We start from the raw sequence: 21460 nt of genomic DNA on the forward strand, positions 1-21460 counted from the left end.
AGAAATGCTTGTTGATAAGAGAGAGAGAGACATTTGGTTTTCCAAAAAGGATAGACAAAACAAGTTATATCTCTGAGATATTTTTGATGAAAATTATAAACTGCCTTATGAGGACTGGGGAGAAAAAGCAGTTCCCACCAGGAACTAAGATGGGGTCATTAAAAAAAAAATCACGACAGATAAATCCCATTTCTTATTTTTGATGTTGCTTGCCAATCAAGCATATGTACACATTTTTTATGGCATTTGGCCAAAATTCTCAAAGTTCTTAAAATATCTTTGTGAACAAATAAGGGGTTGACATATTCTGGAAGGTGGTTAGTACTTGGCTGAAGGATTGCATCCAAAGTGTATTAATCAATACTAGTTTTAACCTGCATTAATACATCCATTTGAACTGAATATTCAGAGTAACTATGAACCAGCAGAGGTCAGTCATATTGCAATAAAAGCTTATATTATGTAGTGCTAACACCCTGATGGACCAAGGTCATATTCAGGATTAATTAAAACTCTGTCCTGCAACAGAAAAATCAGCAAATGCTTCCTGTCTCACAATGTTTTAAAAACTCATGAGATTTGATATCTTAATGATGATTTTTTTTTTTTTTTTTTTGGTCTGAGTTACCTGAAATCAACAGCTCTTTGCTCAAAACATATGGCTTCACTGAGTAATCTAAACAGAGTGCAGTTTCTTAATTTGATCTTAAACATCAGTATCAAGTCTATTTTAGCCAATGATTGTTAACCTCAACAACAAGCTCAAAGAACTTCAGTAACTGAAGGAAGTAGATGAGGTAGAGCTAATTAAGAAACAATTAGTCAAATCTATGAAAATAAGAAATGTATGAATATTTCACTGTTATATCATATTAAAGGAGTCATTCACCCAGCATATATCATCATGTTCATATCACTCTACCATCTAGATCATGTTATGAAATCAAGGAGATAAACAATAAACCATCATAAACAGTCATAAACAATAAAATTATGGATGTCAATTAATTTGTATTTCCACCTAATGTGAACCTCGTAATGTATGTGGCAAAAAAACAGAAAACAGAATATCACCTTATGCCTTAAAAATATATATGTATATGCCTTAAAAGTTGTGGGAAAATATCTATTAATCCCATGAAGAGGTGACCTTTGAATTGATTTCTATATTATTAGTCCAAATCAGCAGCCACGTAGGGATGAGAGCAGAAAGTTCTAGGCAGAGGAAGGGAATCGAAAAGTCCTACCATGGGAATGGGCATGGTATCTTCTAGGAACCAAAGAAGATTTTCAGTTGTGTTTTCATTATCATTTGTTTCCAGGAATTTTTAATATTCTTCTTTAATGTCCTGGTGGACCTATTCATTCTTAAGTAGAATGCTCTTTAGCTTCCACGTATTTGGGTTCTTCCAACTTTACTATTGTGATTGAGTTCTAGCTTCAGAGCACTGTGGTCTGAAAATATACAGGGAATGATCCCAATCTGTTGGTACCAGTTGAGACCTAATTTGTGCCCTAGAATGTGATCTCTTCTGGAGAATGTTGCATGTGCACTAGAGAAGAATGTGTATTCAGTTGCTTTGGGATGGGATGTTCTGAATATATCTGTGATGTCCATCTGGTTCAGTGTGTCACTTCAGGCCTTTATTTCCTTGTTGATCTTTTGTTTAGATGATCTGTCCATTTCCGTGAGGGGGGTGTTAAAGTCCCTTAATATTATTGTATTATTGTTGATGTGTTTCTTTGATTTTGTTACAATTGGTTTATATAGTTGGCTGCTCCCATGTTAGGGGCATAGATATTTAAAATTGCTAGATCCTCTTGTTGGACAGACCCTTTGAGTATGATATAGTGTCCTTCCTCATCTCTTATTATCTAATTTATCTGATACAAGGATTGCAACCCCAGCTCTTTTGATGTTAGCCTAGTAAATTGTTTTCCACCCCCTCACTTTAAATCTGGAGGTGTCTTTGAGTCTAAAATGAATTTCTTGTAGAAAGCATATAGATGGGCTTTTTTTCTTAAATCCATTCTGATACCCTGTGTCTTTTGATTGGGGCATTTAACCCATTTACATTCAGGGTAACTATTGAAAGATAGGAATTTAGTCACATTGTATTGCCTGTAAGGTGACTGTTACTGTACATTGTCTCTGTTCCTTTCTGGTCCGCCACTTTTAGGCTGTCTTTGCTTTCAATATTTCCTGTAGGACTGGTTTGGTATTTATAAATTCCTTTAGTTTTTGTTTGTCCTGCAAGCTTTTTATCTCTCCTTCTGTTTTAAGTGATAGCCTAGTTTGATGTAGTATTCTTGGCTGCATGTTTTTCTCATTTAGTGAGAAATAGTGAGAAAGATGATATCTTCATGCCAGTTCTTTCTGGCCTGCCAGGTCTCTGTGGATAAGTCTGCTGACAATCAAATATTTTTACCATTGTATGTGACAGGCTTTTTTTTTTTTTTTTTTAAAGATTTTATTTATTTGACAGACAGAGATCACAAATAGGCAGAGAGGCAGATAGAGAGAGAGAGAAGCAGGCTCCCCGCTGAACAGAGAGCCTGATGCAGGGCTCGATCCCAGGACCCTGGGACCATGACTTGAGCTGAAAGCAGAGGCTTTAACCCACTGAGCCACCCAAGTGCCCCGTATATTACAGACTTCTTGTCCTGGGCTGCTTTCAGGATTTTTCTTTGTCACTAAGACTTGTAAGTTTCACTATTAGACTATGGGGTGTGGACCTATTTTTATTGATTTTGAAGAGGATTCTCTGTGCCTCCTGGATTTTGATGCTTGTTCCCTTTGCCATATTAGGGAAATTCTTTACAATAATTCACTCCAATATACCTTCTGCCTCCCTCTCTCTTTCTTCTTCTTCTGGAATCCCAATTATTCTAATATTGTTTCATTTTATGGTACCACTTATCTCTCGAATTCTCCCCTCATGTTCCAGTAGTTGTTTGTCTCTCTTTTGCTCAGCTTCTTTATTCTCTGAAATTTGGTCTTCTACATCACTAATTCTCTCTTCTGCCTCATTTATCCTAGCAGTAAGAGCCTCCATTTTTTTATTGCACCTCATTAATAGCTTTTTTGATTTCAGCTTGGCTAGATTTTAGCTATTTTATTTCTCCAGAAAGTGCTTTTATTTCTCCAGACAGCATTTCTCTAACATCTTCAATACCTTTTTCAAGCCCAGATAGCACCTTGAGAATTCTGAACACTAGATCTGACATATTACTAATGTCTGTATTGACTAGGTCCCTAGCTTTTGGTACCACCTCTTGTTCTTTTTTCTGTGGTGAGTTTTTCCACCTTGTCATTTTATTCAAATAAAATATATGAAGGAGAGAATAAAATACTAAAAGGGTGGCAGAAAAATGGATGCTAACCAAATCAGAAGAGACCCCAAATCAGGGGGAGATAAAAGGGTGTAAAAGAAATTTAAAAAAATTTTAAAAAAATATTTAAAAAATATATATTAATTTTAGACCGGTGAATACAATAAAGCCACCCACTTGATTTTGGGTGTATTTTGATGTCTTAGAAGAAACACCTCCCAAAATTTTTTAAAGAAAGAAAACCTTATATATACACAAAAATAAGGGTAAACATGATGAAGGGATAGAATATCACTGTAAGGATGAAAATTTTTAAAAAATTCTAAAAAATAGAATTGATGAGATAAGTTGGTTGGAAAAAGAAAGAAAAGAAAGTGGAGATAATTTGCTCAGGCTGGAGACTAAAACAAAGCCCTGTGCTAGATTTAGGGTATATTTTGATCTATTAGAAGAAATTGTATCCCAAAAATTTTTTAGAAGGGAAAAACCCTATATGTATACAAAAAATAAAGTTAGATACAATGAAGGATAAAATATGACTTTAATAATGAAGGTTTAAAAAGATTTTTAAAGAAAGATATTGTTAAGATAAACTAGTTAAAAAACATTAAAAGAGGAAAGAGGAAAAAATTTAAAAAGTAGAATAAGAAAATAATAAAATTTAAAAATTTAATTAACTTTGCAAGACTGAAGAATAGTGGGGAGAAAGCCATGAATTCCTTTGAATTCATGAGGAAAAGGAAAGCTTTGCTTTCCCCTCATCTGGAATTCTGCTGTTCTCCTTGATCAGTGAGCTTGGTCTTGGCTGGATGTTCTTTCTGATCTCCTCAGGGAGGGGCCTGTTGCAATGATTCTTAAATGTCTTTGCCCTAGGCAAAATTGTGCTGCCCTTGCCAGGGGCTGGGCTAAGTAATCTGCTCGGGTTTCTGGGTTTGCTCTCAGGAGCTTTGCTCCCTGAACGTTTTCCGTAGAGCTCTGGAGGATGGCAATGAAAGTGGTGGCTTCCCAGTCTCCGGCCCGGAGGAGCCCAGGAGCTGAGAGTTCAGGGCCCCACTCCTCAGTGCGCCCTTGGGGAATAGCGCTCAATCACTCAGGTCTCCCTGGTCTCTGGCAGTGCTCTGAGCTCACCCAGCCTGTGACTGAGCATTTTTATCTCTGGCACACATTATGGTTTGGAGTCTCCAAACCCAGCAGATTTCTGCCTCCAGAGAAAGAAGGTGAGTCTCCCTGTATCTGCCACTTGTGGGGTCCCTGCTCAAAGAGCAGTGGTCTGACTGTCCCGCAGATCACAGTTTAAGATAATCCCGAGCTGAGAGCTCACTCCTCAGCTCTGTCTCTGCAGCCAGCTTCCCGCCTCCAATACCTGTGAGCTCTGCTACACTCAGACACCCCTGATCCTTCTGCGACCCTGCGGGACCTGAGACTACACTGTCCTGCGAGGGCTCCACGCATGCTTAGCCTCTGGAGCTATGTCCCTCAGTGGAGCAGACTTTTAAAAATTCAAATTTTGTGCTCTGTTGCTCTACCGCTTGCCGGGAGTCAGCCCCTCCCCTCACAGACTATCTTCCTGTCGCTTTGGCTTCACTTCTCCACAGGTCCTACCTTTCAGAAAGTGGTCAATTTTCTGTTTCTAGAATTGCTGCTTTTCTTCTCTTTGATCTCCCATTGCGTTTGTAAGTGTTTACAGTGATTTGATAACTATAGCTGAACTCCTGTGACCTGATGTCCTCTCAGTCAGCTACTCCTCTGCCATCTTGACTCCTCCCACCAAAGAAGCTTTTCATAGCTGGAGGGGGGCTAAGTAGGTTAGAGTCAATCTGGTCAATGTTGAGAGGTAGGTGAGGGCCAGGTAACATAGTGAATAGTAGTCCAAGAACAGGAATATGAATTTCAGTCTAAGCAAAGAGGGAAGTGATTGGATGGACTTAGTGAAGGAAAGGGTTTTACCTGATTTGTTTTTGAAAGGGTCCCTCTTGGCTGTTGAGGAGATTATGTAGTGTAGATGATTAAGAACAAGAGGAGGGAGACTCATTAGAAAACTATTGCATCCATCTAGACAAAAATGATGTTGGCTTGCACTAGGGAAGAAGCTGAAAAAACAAAGAGAAGTAGAGCTATTCAGGATATATTTTGAAGACAGAGCTAGGAGGATTTGAAAATATGGATGAGTTAGAGCATGAAGGAAAAGAGTGAATCAAGAATGGCTCCTAATTTGGGGGTTTGAGTGAATTTAGTGGTTGGCTGTGCTGTTAAATATGGATTAAAAATATGTACTAAGCATCTACTACGTAGAGAACAATTTTTGACAAGATATATTCTTCTAACTTCTAAAATACTTTTATTGCTAACAGACTGTGAGTGCAAATCACATAAACATTTAATTGTCATCAATATTTCTATTTTATTTCAAGCAAATATTATAAGTAAGCATTTTTTTCCTGACTCTCTCATTATCTTTGTTGTTAAAACATAGATCAGGGGTCGGTAAACATTCTTCTGAAAAGAGCCAGATAGTAAATATTTTAAGCTTTGCAGTCTATATGAACTCTGTTGCAACTATCAACCCAGATGTTATAGTGTGAAAAGAACCATAGACAACATGTTAAGGAATGATGGGCATTGTAGGAATGATGTGGCTGTATTTCAATAAAACTTTCTTTACAAAACAGGCAGTGGGCCATATTGGTTGGGGGGGGGGGGTTGTAGTTTGTTGATCCCTAGCATAAATTATAGGTCCCAGAACAAGACAGTCTAGAGGAGAAAAAGAAAATCAGTTCATGAAAAAAGAAGTCAAATACTTATTTGTTGATTGATGACAAAGCATAATGGAAGTTTTAGTATTTATTTATTTTCAATTTTTTTCACTCATATTATATCCAATGTCATTCTTCTGATTTCCTCAGGATCCCTCACTCCATATAATCCTGATAAGACTATAAATCATGGTACTTTGCTCTGCACGACAACGACAGATCCTTACTCAGGTTCACCAAACAGAGTAGTTTTTCCACATGGCCACAGAGATTGGGATAGAGGTGGGTGCACTATTCAAGGAAGGTCAATTGGAATATTACTCAGCCATCAGAAAGGATGAATACCCAACTTTTGGATCAACATGGATGGGACTGGAGGAGATTATGCTGAGTGAAATAAACCAAGCAGAGAGAGTAAATTATTGTATGGTTTCACTTACTTGTGGAACACAAGGAATAACATGGAGGACATCAGGAAAAGGAAAGGAGAAGTGAGCTTGGAGAAATCAGAGGGTGAGATGAAACATGAGATACTGTGGACTTTGAGAAACAGAGGGTTTTAAAGAGGAGATGGATCAGGGAAAGGGTAAGCTTGGTGGTGGGTATTAAAGAGGGCATGTATTGCATGGAGCATTGGATATGGCACATAAACAATGAATCTTGGCATACTGAAAAAACAAAAAAAAGAAGAAAAAAAGAAACTTCCCCGCACTTGATATATAAATAGGAGGAGACAGTTTTCTCGACTGAGGGTCTGCTGAAAGGGGGCTAAAGTTGTATAAATTACACAGATTATTTTGCCAGGCTTTTGGTCAGTTCAGAACAACTGCAAGCAGAGATAAACTGAATCGAGAGCCATGACAACATTGTTTGGGAAGCTTAATCCAGCTACGTCTAAAGCCAGAGAGACATGCCAGAACTTCCTAGTTCTGTAAATCAGTAAATTCCCTTTTTGTTTCAGCTAGTTTGAGTTGAGTTTTGATCAGTTGCAGCAAAAAGTTTTTAGACAAAAGTACTGCTTCATTGAATTTGGAAGGGGAAGACAATTACGGTTTGAATTCCTTGAATGTGCTGAGCATAATACACGTTAAACTTAGTCAAATTTGAAAGGTGGGACTGAGACAGGGACTCAGAGGTAAGTGATTTGCCTGAAGTTGTGGAAGTTTTTGGTCGAGTTATGATCTGACTGTTGATGTTTCTGACTCCCAGCACCACGCTATTTATGATACCATGTAGTAAGGAAGCATAAAAATTAAAGGAAAAAAATAATATAATTTTTTGGATTCCTCTCTCTATTTCTTTTAAAGTAGTTTTATCTAGGGCTCCAAAACTGCATGAGAATAAAGGTGATTCTTGAAACAGCAAAAAGACAGCTGAATCTCTAAGAAGTTTCTTTAGTAGACGTAGTATATGAGCTGTTAAGCAATCAATCATGGGCCAACTTTCAAAGCTGCTTTGAATTTTAAAATGGAATGTTTCTAGCTTAATTGTCCATAGGCTAAAGCTGGAAAATGTTAGCTTTCTTTTTTCCTGCATAGAGAGACCAGATTTCATATGTATGCAGGAAATGCGGAGCCAGGCAAACCATTCATTTCCATATCTCGAAGTAGGCTGTGTGAGTTTGATGAGGAAGGGCAAGTAAGGGATATAAAACCAGCATCAAAGATTCATGCTGAGGAAACTCTTCTTGAGAGCTATATGGAGACAGGAGTACAAGAGGGGTTTCTTCCTAGGTGGAAAGAGGTGATAATTAAACATAATTTGTAGAAGAAAATTAATAGTGATGGACTTGAATCCTTTATAGCAAATGTAAATTTCAAAGCAATTTTGTGTGGAGAAGTAAAAGGCTATAATATATGGCTGAGTGGTATATTCTGACAGTAATGGTCCTCTTGTGCAGTGAGTTATTAAAGACTTTCATCTCACAGTTTTCAACAATGAAAAGGAAAGCAGTTTGGGGGCATTTTCTGAGATATGTCCCTTGTGTTGATTTAGCTTGTATGATCAGTAGGTTATCTCACCAGCTGTTGGAAAAGGTTAAATTTGCTAAAGGGGTGAAAGACTAAAATGTAAGAAGGGTGCTATTTCAGAAAAATGTATTGTTTCCTCTCTGGGACTAAGAAACCATGACCTTGGACAAGTCGTTTAATCTCTCTGGGACATGATCTCCACATCTTGTCCAAGGATGTTGTTCACAGCTTTTTCCAACTCCAAAAATCTAGGATTCCCCTCTTATGATAAAGAATGGCCCCTTGGGAATGAATTTTCCTCTCCCTTTAGGGAGTTTGCCCTGAAGAAACCTCAGAGATGTTTCACTTGGAGTCATTTTCGGTCTTTTCTCCCATATTTTTGAAATGGATTCTAGAATCACCTTCAGAACTGATTCCCTTCAGGGAGCACAAGACAGAGATAGTGAAGGACTGGAGCCATTTCACAAAGCTTGTCACTCAAGCTTTCATAAAGGTCTACAGAAGGAAAACTTGTCTGGGAACCAACAGCTCAGCCCAACTGGATTACAAAACAAATGACTATGGGTTTGGGATGTTCTTTAACAGTCTTGGCTTGTGAGAATTGGACCTCACAGTTCTTGGATATTCTGATGAACTTTTTTTTTTACTGTTTGTGTTTCACTTGGGATGTTTCTATTACCCTATCTTTAAGTTCACTGTTTTTTTTTTTTTTTTTTTTTTATAGCTCTGTTGCGCCCAGTTGGGAGCTGTCAAAGACATTCTTTATTTCTGTGTTTTTGATTTCTAATGTTTTATTTTGATTTTTTAAAGTAGTTTTCCCCACTCTGCTAATAATACCCATTTGATCTTGTATGTTGTCTCTCTTCTTTTTTTCATTAGAACCCTTAACAGATTAATCAGTTACTTAAAATTTCTTTTCTGTTCATTTAAATTCCTTATCTGTTAATTGCGTCTATGTGAAATATGGTTATGATGATTGCTTTGTTTACTCAAACTGTTTTTTCCTTGCCTTTTGATAGGTTTTTCGTTTTTATGCTGAAAATTGACATGCATGAATAATAACTCCTGAGGTAAATAGACATTTTGGATGGAGGATATATATAGTCTGGCTATGAGTTGGGCTGTGTTTAATGTTTGCTGTACCTATAGGGAGTAGAGACTCCGTAACTGTCTAGCATCTTTGTTTTTTTTCCTCCCTTGGCTTTAAGCCTTCTCTTTGGATTACTTCTCAGAGGCAGTCTCCGTCCTACAGCTTTCTCAGCTGCAATTTTGTTATACCAAAGGTTTGCTGGTGTGGTGGTTGGGTGTGGGCGAGGGAAGACGTCTCAGTCATTTAGTGGACCTCTGTCTCATAGTGTGGCCTTCACAAGTGTTTCTGTCCCTCCTCAAGACATACAACTTCCCCCCACTTTCCCTGTGTCAAGTTTCAAAGACATTTCCTGGAAGCTCTGTCCCAGTTCATTTTTCCTCTCTTCCCTCAGTGACATACGAGTGCTAGAAGAGAGTAAGGTGGAAAGGACATCTCTTTCCCCGGGTGAGAGAAATTTTCCGTATTGCTGTGTCATGAAGTATTTCATCTCTGAGATTAAATAAGCCTTTATTATGGAAAAGGAAAGGAGAGGATTGTTTGCTGCTTTTCCCCTCTCTTTGTCAGCCCCATAGAAGATGTTTCTTGGATCCTCAATGCGAGAATCTGTGGGTTTCCTGGAAGGAAAACCCAAGAAAGTGTGTGGGCTCTCTGACTGCAGCACCCAGCAGTTTGTCATGATCAAGCTAGTTAGCACTCAGACTATAGCAATCAGAATCACTAGTAAAGGAAGGAGTTTCACAATTTATGGCTTCTAGTGGCTTCAGCTCCAGGTAAGTATGTCTCTAGTGCTGTATCTCTCTGGATGCACCTGTCTCTAGATTTTGGAGTGGCCGTACGCTCTGGTACCTAAGTTCTCTGATAGCTTTAAGAACAATTGTTGATTTTTACTTTGTGCAGCTTTTTCTTATTAATGGCTTAAGTGATAGCTTGTAGCTCTTTAAGTGTCAGCTGAAAGAGATAGACTCATATCTACCAATTTTACTGAAAAAAAAATGTGCTCCATTTCAACCCTAGAGACCCACACAATTTGCACAAACAGAAAGATGTGTAAATTGAACAAGTCGAACAACTTTATATAAGGTAGAAGCAATCATTAAAACCAATAAGATATATAATGTAATACAAGTTTGTTGTGCTGACTGTAAGATGAAAAGAAAATTCCAGAATGCATGCTAGATGGTGGAGGAGAGGTGCAAGGATTCACTTTCTGGAAGGTGTCCTCATCATTCTGTACCTCTTTCTTAGTTAACATTTTAGAGTTCATGTTTTATCTTGCAAGCTCTTAGAAATAAAATCAAAGGACAGAAAAACATCTGTCTAAGAAAATGAAGGCTAAATCCAAAAGCACATCGAAACATACGGATAATGCACACATATTCAACAGACTGACGAGATGAAGAGGAAGCTGTTCTTTATCCTTCTTACTTGGCATATATTCCCAAATAAAAATGTTTTGGTTCATTGAACCATGACCCACAGTTTAAATTCGTTCCATATGATATTCTCTGACTAGAAAGTGTGTCTAATAAATTGCTTAATGTGTCTTTGTTTAAAAATACAACATTGAAATACCACATCTTAAAGTATATTTACTTAGTGCATTTCAGGTGAAAAAAGTCATTACTACTGCCCTCCCCCGCAAAATGTCATATCCAAAATATGGTAAACTTTGTCAAGAGCTGTTACGGAAAAACAACATTCACTGAGCACTCCCTATGTGAAACAATTCTGTAATTAGTTGTAGTTTTTATTTCTTTAAAAGTCTTGATTCAGTTAATTAGTAACTGTCTTTCCTCTAGAGCAATGTAAAAAACCATAGAACACTTTCATTTTCCTCACTTTTCCCCCTAGCTTCTACCAACCCATGTGGTAGCTGCCTGGAATTTTAGCTCATATTACTGTTAAAATTCTTTTTTTTTTTCCATAATAAATATGTACTTAGACCTGACAACCAGTGGTTCTTCCTTCTCAGTTGACTGTATCTTCCCATATACTCCTGCTTATGTCTGGATTCATTTTCTTTCCTGATGTAGTTCATCCTCTGAGAAGCAGTTATTTTCAGAAACAATCTAAAGTTATGGACCTTTGATGTCCAAACTCACTCTGAAATCACAATGTGTGTGTATAGATTTCTAGAATTAAAGTATTTTCCTGAGCAGTTATAAGTGCTCCATTGTCTTCTTGTGGCCAATATTGTTGATGACAAATCTAGTGTTACCTGATTTCTTAAAGTAAGTTCTGAAGCAAAGTTGTAAAGATAAGTAGATTTTCTCTTGCTAATGTCCTGTGGTAGATCTCTAATATGTCAGCATAGCATTGGTGGTGGGGGGGTTTGTATTGTAGTTTGGCTCTGCCATCCCTCTTAATTTAAATGCATGCCTTTCTTTCATTTTTAGAAATTATCAGTGGTCTTTTGGAATATTATTTTCCCTTTATTCTCTCCCTTCCTTCCTCTACAACATCTGTTACATGTTGGGACTTCTATTCTCTCTCTTAATGGTCTGTGGGTATTTAGTATTGGATTATTTGTTTCCTATAATGAGATATTTGGAGTTCTTTATATATTCTGGATACAAGTCCTGTAATTTAGATATGTTTAGGTATATGATTTGCAAATATGTTCTCCCAATCTGTGTCATGTCTCTTCATTCTCTTAATATATCATTCAAAGGGCAGAAGTCTTTAATTTGGATATAGTCTAGTTTATCATTTTTAAATGGCTTCTCCTTTTAGTAATTTTAAAAAGATATTTATTTATTTATTTGTCAGAGAGAGAGAGGCAGAGGGAGAGGGAACACAACTAGGGGCAGTGGGAGAGAGAGAAGCAGGCTTCCCACTTAACAGGGAGCCCAAAGTGGAGTTTTATCCCAGGACCTTGGGACCATGACCCAAGCCGAAGGCAGACGCTTAATGACTGAACCACCCTGGTGCCCCTCCTTTTAGTATTATATCTAAGAAAAACGTTCTTCTACATTTTCTTCCAGAACTGTTATAGTTTCAGGTGTTATATTTATGTCCATAATACATTGTGAATTAATTTCTGTAAATATTACAAGATATGAATTAAAGTTTTGTTTTTGTTTTGTTCTGCATATTGATGTCACTTTTCCCAGCATCATTTGTTAAAATGGCACTTTACTCTCCACCAAGTAACTTTTCCCTCTTTTTTGAAAGAGGAAAACTAACCATATCTACAAGGGGTGGTCTACTTCTAGTTTCTCTATTTTGTTCCATTGTTCATCTATCTTGACTTTAATATCACACTTCTTTGATTACTACAACTTTATAATAATATTTTCTTTAATAATAAATCTTGAAATCAGATAGTATGGTTCCTCCAAATTTTCAAGTAAGCTTTTTCTAAGTTGTACTAGCATTTCTAGATCCTTTACATTTCCACGAAAATGTTACAAACAGCTTTTCAATTTCCACTGGAAAGCATTTTGAAAATCTGGTTGGAATTGCATTGAATCATTGACTCAATTTTGGAATAACTGATACCTAAATAATATGGATAAGTATATTCAGCCTCTCCATTAACTTATGATTTAAAATTTCTCACAGCTGTAGAAAGGAAAGTTCCTCAACTTGATGAAAAACCTGCAGCTGTGTCATTCATAAGACCAAAAGTTTCGTGCCTACGATAGGAAATAAACAAGGATGTCTATTGTCACTATCTCTGTTTAATGTTGTACAGGAGATCTTAACCAGTGCAATATGGCAAGAAAAAAAACTAAAAGTAAAATGATTTAAAAGGAATGAGGAAGACTATACTTATTTGCAGACAATAGGATCATTTATGTAGAAAATCCAAGAAATCTACAAGAAGGTAGGCAAACTAATGAGTGATTTAACTAAGATGGCAGAATATAATGTCACAATATAATACTGAATTTTTATATAGTAGCAATCAAGTATTGGGAGCTGTAATTAAAAATGATACCATTTGCAATATTGTAAGCATTAAATAGAGATAAATATAGAACAATCTGTGTGTTTTAGTTACCAACTATTACTGGGAGAATCGTACAGTATTCATACATCTGGTGACCGAATAATGCTATAATGTCAAATTTTACAAAATTAATCTTGAGATTCAATGAAATGATAGTCTCAGTCAAAATCTCAATGGGATATTTAAAGAAATTGATTATTTGATTCAAAATTGTATGAAAATGCAAGGCCAGAATAGTCAAGACAATTTTGAAAGTGAGGATCACTGGAGTATGTAACCTATTGGCAAGACTTTCTATTAAGCTACAGTAATTAAGATAGTGTGATAGATGTAGAGTTTAATGGAATAGAATAGACAGTCTAGAAATAGACTCACACCTATATGGTTAATTGATTTGCAAGAAACCTGCCAGGTAATTCAATGGGAAAAAGAAAATTCTTTTTATCAAGTGGTGCTGAAACAACTGGACCTCATATCAAAAAAAAATTAACCTCCCCTGTTATCTCACACCATACATAAAAAATAAGTCATCATGGATCACAGGACTAAAGAGTGAAAACTAGGCAAGATCTAGGAAATCTAGAAAAATCTAATGGAGAACATTTTTGTGGCCTTGAGTTAAGCAAAGCTTTCTTGATAGGACACCAAAAAAAAAAAAAAAAAAAGCATGAAGCATAACAAGACAAAAAATGATGATGTGGTCTTCATTAAAATTAAGAAATATGTCTTTCATGGTTATTCATCCTTTCTGATGGAGGCATAATACTCCATAGTGTTTATGGACCACATTTTCCTTATCCATTCGTCCGTTGAAGGGCATCTTGGTTCTTTCCATAGTTTGGTGACCGTGGCCATTACAGCTATAAACATTGGGGTACAGATGGCCCTATGGACTCTGAAAAACAATCTGAGGGGTTTGAAGTGGTGAGGGGGGTGGGAGGTTGGGGTACCAGGTGGTGGGTATTATAGAGGGCACGGATTGCATTGAGCACTGGGTGTGGTGAAAAAATAATGAGTACTGTTATGCTGAAAATAAATAAATTTAATTTAAAAAATTAAGAAATATGCTATTATGAAAATAAAAGAGCAAATACCTTCTGGGAGAAAATTCACAAAACATAGCTGATAAAGAACTTGTATTCACCATAAATAAAGAGCTCTTACTATAAAATAGTAAGAAAAAATACTTTTTAAAACAACGAATGGTTTGAATAGTTGCTTCGCCAAAGGTTGTATGTGACGAGAGAAGGAACGAAAAGTTGCTAAGTATCCTTACAAAACTGAAAGGGAAATTAAAATCAGATGAAATACTACCACACATCCAGTAGAACATCTAAAATGGAAGACCAAAAACTTAAGTGTCAGTGAGGATGAGAAACAGGCCTCTCATTGCTGCTGTAAATACAAAGCTATGCCCTCACTTTAAGAAATCATATTGGCAGTTTCTAATGAGGTTAAACATACCATTACCATTTGACCAGCATTTCCACTTCTGAGTATTTATTCAAGGAAAATGAAAGCATGTATCTGTTTGTTTCATATGTATGAAAGACTTGTACCAAAATATTCATATCAGCTTTATTTTTTTTAACTTTTTAAAGTTTTTTAAAAATTTATTTATTAGACAGAGAGATCACAAGTAGGCAGAACAGCAGGAGGAGAGAGAGGGGGATGCAGGCTCCCTGCTGAGCAGAGAGCCCAAGGTGGGACTCGATCTCAGGACCCTGAGATCATGACTTGAGCCGATGGCAGAGGCTTAACCCACTGAGCCACCCAGGCACCCCATATCAGCTTTGTTCTTAATAGCTAGCTAAAAACTGGAAACCCAAAGGTATATAGGTCGGTGAGTGGGTTAACCATAGTGTGACATGTCCATTGGAGGAATACCATATACTGTTTCAAAATAATCAAGAACATGATGAATCCTAAAAGCATTATGATAAGTGAAAGAAGCCTGATACAAAAGACTGCATATTGTATGATTCCACTGGAATAAAATTCTAGGAAAGGCAAAAAGAATAATAGTCACAGCAAGAAGTCCAGTGGTCACCTAGAGCTGGCATGAGAAGGACTGACAGCAAAGAGGCAGAGGATACTTGTGAGGTGGGGAAATTATTCCAGACCTTGACTGTTGTTGTTACATGCCTATCTGTATTTGCCAAAACCATAGAATTGCACGTTTTAAATTCATGGTTTTGGTAGGTTAAATGTAACTCAATAAAGCTGATAATAATAATAATAATAATAATAATAATAAAAACAGACTCCCGGAATACCAGAAAAAAGAAAGAACCATTTTTCTTTGGAAAGAAAAGCTGAGGATAATATAAGAGACCACTCAAAACTTTCATTCATCAAAATCAGAAGTGGCTGTATAAGGAGAATCTCCTGAATAACCCAGCCGTGTTCTTTGATCCCAACCAAAATCCCCCCCCCTTTTTTTTCGGGTTTCCTTTGTTACCTTTTCCTTGAAATTAAAGATTGCTTGTTCCTTTATTGGCAAAGAACCTTTAATATATCAGCTTTGATATTCAGAATTTTTAAAAAATTTGCATTATTCTCATTTCACCATTGTTGTGAGGAGACAGTATGGGAAGAGGCTAGCTGCCTTCCCCATACACCCATCCACAGGTGCAGGCTGCCGGCTTGCTCTAAGACTGATTGCAGATCCCTTAGCCCCCTCTGTCGAGCTGGGATCAGACATGAGCCTACAAAACGAAAGGCTTTGTGAATCTTTCCCTTACTTGCCTTAACAACTGCTTAGTCCTAAAAGCTGTCTAGCTAGAAAAGATGTGCAACACAGTAGGAACTGTAGACTCAAGATATTTCTAATTATGGTTTAAAAACCCCCACAAAACGGGAATGTAGAGGGGAATGAAATTGTTTTCAGCCTTCCTTGTTAGCTTGCCATGCATGTATCAATGGCTTCATTACCAACCAGTCACACAAAAGTATTTAAAAGTTTACTTCTCTTTGGATCATCTTATCCCACACCTTTTATGGCTTTCTCATCTTCCATAACTGTCATCTTCAGCATTTGCAGCCCTTCTCAAGAGAGAGGAAGAAAAATATGTTGTGTATATAATATATGATGACTCAACCCTGTTGTTATCATCACTCATAGGAGAGATGGGGGATCATAAGGTATGAGTTATCCCTCACTCCCTCATTCACAGAGATAAAAACATAGAAATGCCATTCCAACATTTAGGCAAGATATACTTACTAGGAATGGCGGAGAAAAATAAATTGTCCCAGTAACTCTTATATTCCTTCCACGATAAAATGGTAGGATTGAGGGAAGCAATGGAAGTCTTTGGAATAAAATTATCATTCCACCAAATGTAATCTTTATATTTATTTAGATAAAGTCTCCCCAGGTTCTGGGTTTTCCACAAGGACCAAAGAGAGAGTCTCTAAACACATCTACTTGTATATGAAATGGGTAGATTCCAGTAGATGGTTCTCTTGTTCAAGAGCTAGGTTTGCTTATAGAATTTCGGGACTCACAAGTGATTGCAAATTTTCTGAGCAGTGACCCTAAAAAAGAGCTTCAGTGTTGTAACTTTGAACACATTCTTCACCCTAATTAACTCAGTGCAAATGTACATTCCATAGCACTACTCGTGTTAATGTCTATACGTAGTGACCTTTTCCATTTGGCTTAAGGACCCTTGTTTAAATGTTTTCCCATATTGAAATGGTATGTATTTGAAGCTCTGAAAGTCATATGGATCGATTATGGTCTTTATATGAGTTGGTCACTGTCCCACTAAAGTTCTCCCCCCAAGTTGCAATTATTATATTATTATAGGAATTTGTGAAACTGGGTAATTAAAAGTCCCATGAGACGTATAGAGTAATCCAGTGATATTTACTGTTCAATACATTTTTCTCTCTAGCAACATACAGATCTTTAAAAGAATGTTCTTAGAAGTATTAACGTATTTCAGATTTTCTTGCATCTACAAGTGCTAGTATATATCATCCTTGCAAAGCAGCATGGAAACTTAAAACAAAACAAAACAACACCACCAAAAAGACAACTGCAGAAAGGTTTTACATGTGGACTCTTGTTTGTGGCAGACCATCTTTCATCCTTAGTGAGACTATTAGAACTGCAAGGGAACCTTAAGGACTGTTAAGATGATTAAGAGCCACATTTAATAGTTGCGCCTGTAGCATCTTGACAAACATTTTAATTTTATATCTCTCAAGTAAGCCCATAAAACAGCATGATCTAAAAATCCTTAACAAATATATTAATAAAAATTTAAACATGCATGTATTACTTATCCTGTTTTGAGTTAATTACATAATAATATTGCCATTTATACACCTTAATCAGATTAAATATTGATCAGTGCACTTTTCATTGATACTTCATTATGACACAATAACTGTCTTGTTGTATCTGAATGAAACTTTAAATTAATTAAAGAGTTTGGATGTAAATGAAAAGTTATGGAAAGAGATCCTTTTTAAACATCAACAGGACTAGAAAGCTCAGTCTATGAATTAAAACAGAAAAGAAAAATTCAACTCAACCTATTTTAAGGGTTTAAAATAATTAGATCTAAGAATGATGATCCAATTTTTTTTTTCCATAGGCTTCAGCTGTATTATCAGTTAGACTGGGTTCATCTATCACTCTGTGTTAAGGAAGAGGTTATGAAATATTACAATTATTTCTAAGGATTATGGTCTTTGTTTATTTCAAAAAGAAGCTAGATTTTAAACAGCATCTAAGATTTGTTAGCATGTGATTAAGGCTGTTTATTTTCATGCTGATGAGCTGAGAGCTGTTTCAATGGAGAGATGCTGTAATTTTCCCATGATCTGGAAAATAATTCATGGCACTTTTTATGTTGTCATTAACTGTCATGTCTCTTGAGTTAAATATGAGCCCTGTCATTTGGAAGTCAGAAAGCGGCTCCTAAATTTCTCAATTTCATTAGCAATTGATTCAAATCATTTCCCGAAAATAGTCTGAATTGACATATGAATTGTAGTGGTTCCTCTGCTTGGTGATTAATTAATCAAGCCATCAGGTTCACATTAAACTATTTATCAATCTTACGATTTCCTGCTTTTCAGAAAAAATTAAAAAAGCACTCTAATGATATTTTATGAGTTTGGAGAAAAATTAAAATGGGACCGAAAAAAGTAATCTGTCCTTCCTAATTCTGAAGCTTTGTGATGTCAATTTCTGTCAGCCAAGACACTCGGGGAGAATAAGGTGGAATGGGCACCCTAGGGACGGCGCTTTGGATCATCCTGCGGGCCTCAGTTTCTCCATCTGTAAAATATAAAAAATGAACTAAATGATCTCTCGTTTTCTTTCACTTTAAAAATTATAGGAGTCTGTGAATCAAAATGGAATGTGATCATTCTTACGCTTAGTTTTATTATTTTATTGTGTACCATTGTCTTACAATAACAAAAACCAAACAAACAACTTAAGGTTATTGATAGAGCCTCAGAGCCTCCAAATTAAAATTGTAATTGACGTTCTTGGTGCAACATTGGATACTGTTCTGCAATTTGTGTGTGCAATACTATTTTCCACCAAAGGCCACATTAGTTTGGGTGTTTTCTGTTGTGCTCTTATGACCAGGGACCATAGCTGACTGCTTCGAACCAAAATGACCGTATGAACCTTTCCAAGTGTTGGGCTGCACCCAGAGCTGTTTGTTAGCTGAGAAAACTGCTGGCACAACATCAAGCTGTTTGCCTATTTAATTTCATTCAAACTTTGCTGAGTTCAGTTAATAGCCAGTTCTTTTCCAAATAAACAACTAGCCAACCGAATTCCGTCCCCTTTCTTTCAAATTTGCTGTGTGTACAACTGCAAAACAAAAGACTCTTTCCATACAATTCCCTCTGGTATTACTTACAGAGCACTGACGTTTCTCTCCTGAAGTTAACTGCATTTTAAGTGCTGGCCTTCCTATGGTGTCCTAGAACAGAGCGTGCAAGCCACACAGAAAGGCCCCTATATGGGATCCTACCCGTCTCTCTCCTGCCAGCAGCACTGGGGCAGAGGCCACCTTCCTGGTTTCATCTCCCTGGGCCACTGCCTCCTCAGGAAGACAGTGGCCCAGGGGGAAACGGAATGTCCTTTTCCTTATTTCTTCTCCTCCAGGCAGGCTGTGACTAGTCGGTCCTGTGCGGTGCCAACTGCAGACTTCAGACGGAGCGAAGAAACCAGAGGAACCATCCAAGAGCTCCTGGCTTCCTCGGAGGCTGTGGGAGAAACTACCTTCCTCCCCCACCAGTGGGAAGGTCCCTCCTCTTGAGGAAATGGATGGAGGCCTTTGGGTCTGAGGTCTCACCTGTTCTGTTGCAGTGCTGACCGTGCCCCACCTCTACGCTGCCTTGGACACACGTGCATCTTATCTATGAGGAGGGAAAGACCCAAGGAGAACTTGCCCAAGAATGACACCTTTTGGAAGACTTGTCTGTAAGGGTTTTACGGGTAGGCTATGTGACACGTAAACCCACAAAGGATCCTACATTTAGACTTCAACTGTATCTCCGAGTGAGCTTATTCATACAGCTGCCAAGATCATAGCAGAACTGGAGAAAAAACAAGGTTCATCACAGGACCAGAAACTTGTGCTCAATTTTGGAAAAATAGTCTCCATATCCCCCATTTTATTAATTTGGTGATTATCCTAGACATAGCACATTGTTTTTTAAGTAGGCTCCATGCCCATCATGGTCAAGGCTCGAACTCATGACCCTGAGATCATGACCTGAGCTGAGATGAAGAGTCAGATGCTTAACCAACTGAGCCCCCTTCGCACCCAGCACAATATATATATTTTTTAACTTAAAGAGTTAACTTGTTTAGCATAACCATTGGAACATATACTATGATTTTCATAACTCTGTGTCAGTGTTTCTTCTTATTTTTTTCTTATACCAGGAGCTTAAAGGAAACAGAGAAGCCCGGGCCTCCCAGTCTCTCTGAGGCTTTACTCGTTCATCCTGAGTATCCTTCATTTTCATCTCCACCATGCCAGAGTCCCACTCCGCAAGAAGACAACGCCATGTAGTAAAAGGAAAATAACATATGGGAGAGGCACATTACAAGTACCAAATGAACGACCTAAGCCCTATAACAGTCTTGGTGCATTGCCAAAAGACACCTCCAATTATATTACTAAAGAGAAGAAAAAATCCCTCACCTCTAGATGATATTCTACTCCTGCTATTTTGTTATAATGCACTTGTAATGCAGAACTATCCCAAGCCCTTTCTGGAATATGCCATGCTTTCAAACTCCTGGGCTAGCACCGTGAGGATGGAAAGGAATTGCATTTGCAAATGTCAGCCCACCTCATCCATCTCCCCTCATTCAAACAATACGCATTCGAGGTTCAGCAATCGGAGTTATATATTTTTCCTTAATGTTGTTGTAAGGTAATGGTTCTCTTATCTGAAATTCATCAGCCTGCTATAAATTTAAACTCCATTACTGCCAATAGAGAAAAGCTAAGCACCAAACCACTTTCAATAAATTTGCACTTATGCAATTGAACTGATACGGCCTCAGAGGAAAAGGTGAAACTCGTCTTGAGATATTTAAGTTAGTCTGAGTCACTGCTTCGTCTGGTGTTAAATTGGATCCATCGAGAAATGTAGGGCAGCACTCATCAGCCCTGAGTTATAAGAAGAGATTTCAGGGTAAAAAAAAAAAAAAAAAAAAAAAAAATTCTGTCTCCAGCATTCGTTATTAGATGGTGTAATTCTAAGAAACCAGTGGCTGGCTCTTATTTGGCACAACTAAATGCTACAAATGGAAACCTTGATGGATGAATATTTTTATGAACAACATTAATCAGGCTCAGGCCAGCCCAGGTCCTGGAGATTTGTCATGTCCAGTCATGAAGCTGTAAGTGAGGATGTCTCTGTACTCAAAGCAAAGAGGGTAATTACAAACATTTGCAAGAAGCTTCAGGACTGACAGGTAATCCCCACCCAGATCTGTATACCTGCCTAGGGATACAACAATTGTTGTTACCGTCTTCTGTTTCTGATCAGAAACCTGAGGTTCAGATACGTGAAATGACCACCTTTTCAAGGTTTGGGGAAGTAATGACTTATATTACAGCTCTGTGTTTCTGGCAGTGGAAGATTGAGAAACACACTGCATTTATCTGGAGAAAGGCTCCAAGGGTCTTTTGGTGAAGAACGACATCTTGATCAGGAGGCAAAAGAATAACATCAGGAACCCACAGAATCACAGCTGTAGCTTTCTTGGAGAGAGAACCTTCAGAAGCTGACCTTCTGAAGCAGTCCAGCCTGGGGAGACGGGTCAGCTGGCCAATTAGAGTTGATGGTTTTAAAAGCA

General features: G+C 37.5%; 1 long non-coding RNA gene across 3 annotated transcripts; it reads left to right on the plus strand.

Annotated features, from left to right (window-relative positions):
• Positions 1–7056: 7056 nt before the first annotated feature.
• LOC131828789 (uncharacterized) lies at positions 7057–20866 on the plus strand. Of its 3 annotated transcripts, XR_009352573.1 has the most exons (5): positions 7057–7221; positions 9076–9126; positions 9538–9590; positions 19247–19579; positions 20033–20866. It is a non-coding gene; the product is annotated as an uncharacterized LOC131828789 (long non-coding RNA). The 3 variants fall into 3 exon arrangements; XR_009352572.1 differs by having other exon boundaries at positions 19247–20866; XR_009352571.1 differs by lacking the exons at positions 9076–9126; positions 9538–9590 and having other exon boundaries at positions 19247–20866.
• Positions 20867–21460: the final 594 nt, after the last annotated feature.

The sequence above is a fragment of the Mustela lutreola genome, chromosome 4 (assembly GCF_030435805.1).
Source record: "Mustela lutreola isolate mMusLut2 chromosome 4, mMusLut2.pri, whole genome shotgun sequence".
Taxonomy (NCBI): Eukaryota; Metazoa; Chordata; class Mammalia; order Carnivora; family Mustelidae; genus Mustela; species Mustela lutreola.